This window comes from Desmodus rotundus, chromosome 13 (assembly GCF_022682495.2).
Source record: "Desmodus rotundus isolate HL8 chromosome 13, HLdesRot8A.1, whole genome shotgun sequence".
NCBI classification, from domain to species: Eukaryota; Metazoa; Chordata; class Mammalia; order Chiroptera; family Phyllostomidae; genus Desmodus; species Desmodus rotundus.
In genome coordinates this window covers 30135774-30140830 of record NC_071399.1, presented here as the reverse complement: position 1 = coordinate 30140830, position 5057 = coordinate 30135774, and positions in this window count along the sequence as shown.

The following is a 5057-nucleotide window of genomic DNA, read 5'->3' as shown; positions in this document are numbered from 1 at the left end:
AACTGGTCCATGTAAATCAGAGATCAGTGAAAGCCAATGTGGGGGATGGAAGGAGAGATTGAACCAAGCAACTGCACAGAGAAAAGAAGAGATGAACAAAGAACAGAACTCTGTGGTTTCTGCAGTTTCTGGTTTGAGGCACTTCCTGAGGCTTCGGTAGATTCCAGCTTTTGTGTTCATGAAATAGCCCTTGTACTAATGTCATTGTTTCCTTTTCTTGCTTCAGCCAGCCTAAGCTTGTTTGCATTTCTTACAACCCAGGTTATGAATGAATACAGTGAATGATGAATATCTATTTGACGTTATAAGAAATGTGCCTTGTGTAAGGAATCAGCTAGTTTAAACATTGTCAACTCCTGTTATTAGATATCAAAGGTTATTTAATGATGGATGATCAGTTGTCATAATTTGAAAAACTAAACATCAAACCTTCATACACTGACTCTAATATTAATGGAGCAGTGTTACTGGTTGAGGAATATATTCTAGAACCTTGGGTTGTTTGTTTTTTTTTAACACAGGAGAAGTGGCATTAAAGTAGGTGAAGGGTTATGTTCTCCTTCAGAAGATGGTTTGGCCAGTCAATGCTGGCAGCGTCCAGCCCAGATTTCCTCTGCTTGGACCTCCCTTCCCTGGAAACTCTCCCCTGACAACCTCACGTCACCTACGGTAGGTGATTCATCTCCTGTGTTCCCTGTACTCTGCCCGCATAGCACCAAATTGTAACTCCCTGTTTGCTCTGTCACAATCGAAATATATGCTCCATGAGGTATGGTCAAGTCTGCACTACTTACCCTTGTGTTTTGTGTGCCTGCACATACAAGGTGCTAAAAACAGAATGAATGACTGACTTCCCAGGTGTCCCTCTGTTCTTTTCATCTTTATTAGCATAACTCAGCATCCTCAGTGCGACCTCCTTGGGCTCACTCACAAATGGCCTTGGTAGCCCTGTTACGGATGGCTGTGGGCTCAATCGTGGAAAAGACATCTTGACCCAGGTATATACACTTCACAAAGCCCTACGTGCCCAGGCTGTAGGCCTTTTTGATCACGACCAGTCCTCTGTACCTGCTTTCATTCAAATGTACCAACTTATACAGGGTTTGCTTATGAGCAGCTCATGTTTATAGAAATCTGATGAATAATTATCATGCTATTGTACATTTTACTCCCTGAAAGGAAAAGTCTCAAAACAGCTTGAATGACTTATTCAAGGCCTGAGGTCAAGATGGTTGACCAGGAGGCTGGCTTCTTGGGGACTGTGTTAGTCAGGGTTCTCCAGGGAAACAAAACCAATAGCATATATGTATAAAGAGATGTATGCCCTGGCAGGTGTGGCTCAGTTGGCCACTGTTCCGCAAAGTGAAGCGTCACTGTTTCAATTCCTGGTCAGGGCTCATGCCTGGGTTGTGGGTTCGGTCCCCGGTGGGGGTGCATACAAGAGACAACTGATCAATGTTTCACATCAATGTTTCTCTCTGCCTCTCTCCCTCCCTTTCCCTCTCCCTTTTGGATGTTCAGTGTGGGTGTTCAATTTGTTGACAGTGAGTGCCACAGTGTGGTAGCTATTGATTAATCCATTTAAAGAGGGGATGACCTGAGGCTAGTTCAGAACAACTTCTTACAACAGGCTGATTATGATAGTCAGGGTGGAGACTAGCATTTGTTGAGCAATTTAATCCACTAACAGTCTTGGTGAGTCTTCCACCTCAGGACTAGGAAGATGAGCACTGGATTCTGAGACACCTATGGTGGTGAGGGATGGAACTCAGATTAAATGCATTCCATCCAGTGTGGGATCCATCTTTTTTTTTTCTTTTTTTGTGGAGGGTGGGGGGATGGGTAGGGAGTGGGGATCCATGCTCTTTAGCAAGAATTCATGAGGTGAAGGGACATTTGGGACTTTCAAGTCTCAGCCATCTGAAGTGGAGCTCCCAGTGTGCCCAGGATGATGTGAGTCACACAGACGGAGACCTGTTTCCCAAGTGGCTTGTTCTCCTAAATAAATCTTTGTGCCAGCTGGAATTGCCTCCAGTTACTCATCCCTATTACTGTCAGGCCCCAGCCAGTGGAGGTTCAGTCTTTTGAGTCAGATGTTGGCAGGCAGGCTTAACGTACATATTCAGGATAATGACTTTCAAAATTGGCTACCTGTAGGAGCAATCAACTATCTACAAAAATTAATTGATAGCCTCTCATTTTATGTCCTCCAATTGAAAATAAGGGTTCAAACTGTTGATGATGAATTTGACAATGTGGGCTTTACTGATGAATCCATTTCAGGGAGGTGACTCTGACATCCCGAGGCTCACTGAGCACGTAGAGGGGGTGGAAACTAACCACAGGCACCAGGCTGATACGCATTCCCCTCACTTGCATCTTGAACTGCCTTCTCTTCCAAGGAGGTTGCTGTTAACATGTCTCCTATGTCCAGGTACCCAAACCTGGCGTTCACCATCTGAAGTTGGGTTAACATGGCCTCTTAGAAAATGCAAACGCTCCCTGGGAGCAACCCAGTGAGTCAGTTACTCGAGGCTTAAATGCAAACTCTCATTGGTTCCTATCCTCCAGGCAGATGGGCCTGAGGGCGGAGCTTCCTCACCAACATGAAACCACCTCATCTAGTATGAGTTTGAGGGACACAAGTCCAGCTTTCTCCTCCAGACTTCTGTTTCTCTCCCTTTAGAAACCCTGGAAAGCTTGCCAAACATACTTGACCTAAGGAACATAGTATGAAATGATATTTGACTATTTATTTTAAGGTGTTAATAAAAGGCATGAAATACCAATACAAAACTTCAGTTCTTCAGATTGAGAGATGAATTTTTGAAAATTAATTAAGCATTTGATTAATTCTTCACTTTTTAGATAGATACAGGAAAAACTTTCTCCTGATTATTATATCGAAAAGAAACAACCAGGAGAACCAAGATGGCGGCATAGGTAGACACAATGCGCCTCCTTGCACAACCAGAACTGACAGAAAATCGAATGGCAAGGGGGTCCAACACCAAGGAAACACAAAATAAACATTCATCCAGACTGGTAGGAGGGGCGGAGACGGGCACCGGGGTGGAGAGGACTCCCGTGGCTGTGGCGGGACTGAGACTGGCGGAGTGTGGGATGAACGGCGCAGGCAGTCTGACCACTAGCAGACCCCGTGGCCCCACATTCGTGCATAGATAAGCTGGGCGAACGGCGGGGAGCGAAGCAGACCACGTAACCCAGGGCTCCAGCTCAGGGAAATAAAGCCTCAAACCTCTGATTGAAAGCGCCCGTGGGGGTTGGGGCACCAGCAGGAGAGACTCCCAGCCTCACGGGAGAGGTCGTTGGAGAGACCCACAGGGGCCCAGAGTGTGCACAGGCCCACCCACTTGGGAACCAGCACCAGAGGGGCCCAGTTTGATTGTGGGTATCGGAGTGAAAGATTGAAATCCAGAGGAGAGTGAGGCGGGCGCCATTGCTCCCACTCGGCCCCTCCCCCACGTACAGTGTCACAGCCCAGCAACCAGCGTTACCCTACCGCGGAGAACAACTAAGGCTCCACCCCTTAAAGTAACAGATGCGCCAAGACCAAAAAAAAAAAAAAAAAAGGCCCAAATGACAGAACACTTCAAAGCTCCAGAAAAAATACAACTAAGCGACGAAGAGATAGCCAACCTATCGGATGCACAGTTCAAAGCACTGGTTATCAAGATGCTCACAGAATTGGTTGAATCTGTTCGAAAAGTAGATGAAAAAATGAAGCCTATGCTAAGAGAAACAAAGGAAGATGCACAGGGAACCAATAGTGATGCGAAGGAAACTGGGACTCAAATCAACTGTGTGGACCAGAAGGAAGAAAAAAACATACAACCAGAAGAAAATGAAGAAACAAGAACTCAGAAAAATGAGGAGAGGCTTAGGAACCTCCAGGACATCTCGAAACGTTCCAACATCTGAATTATAGGGGTGCCAGAAGGAGAAGAGGAAGAACAAAACACTGAAAACTTATTTGAACAAATAATGAAGGAGAACTTCCCTAATATGGCAAAGGAAATAGACTTCTGGGAAGTCCAGGAAGCTCAGAGAGTCCCAAAGAAGCTGGACCCAAGGAGGAACACACCAAGGCACATCATAATTACATTACCCAAGATTAAACGCAAGGACCTACATCCAAGATTACTGTATCCAGCAAAGCTATCACTTAGAATGGAAGGGAAGATAAAGTGCTTCTCAGATAAGGTCAAGTTAAAGAAGTTCATCATCACCAAGCCCTTATTATATGAAATGTTAAAGGGAGTTACCTAAGAAAAAGAAGATCAAAAATAGGAACAGTAAAAATGACAGCAAACTCACAGTTATTAACGACCACACCTAAAACAAAAACAAGAGCAAACTAGGCAAACAACTAGAACAGGAACAGAACCATAGAGAAGGAGATCACATGGAGGGTTGTCAATAGGGGAGTGGGAGGGGGAGAGGGGGGGAAAGGTACAGAGAATAAGTAGCATAGATGATAGGTGGAAAATAGACAGGGGGAGGGTAAAAATAGTGTAGGAAATGTAAAGCCAAAGAACTTATAAGTATGACCCATGGACATGAACTATAGGGGGGGATGTGGGAGGGAGGGGGGTGGGCAGGATGGAGTGGAGTGGGGGGAAATGGGACAACTGTAATAGCATAATCAATAAATATATTTTTTTAAAAAAGAAACAACCAAATTTTGTATTAGCTTATTTATAATTTCCTCTCAAGATTTCCTTTTACAAACCCTTTTAAATTTGTACAGCCTCCTACAATACACACAGTCCCTCTTAGTTTGTTTCTTTTTAATTCATTCAGAAATAAAACAGTTCTTCTCCCTAAAAAAGAAGAACAACAACAACCATTCCCAGTCAGCAGAAGGAGACCTACTGACATCTATCAAAGCAAAACTCAAGCACCACGGCCCTTTCTCCAGGAGGCTTCTGGGAAGGAGACTTCAGCTAATAGTCCCGCCTCTCCAACAGGTCACTCTTTTCTGCTTGAGGACTTCACAGATCCTTCCTCTCCCCACTGCACAAAAGGAAGCCCAG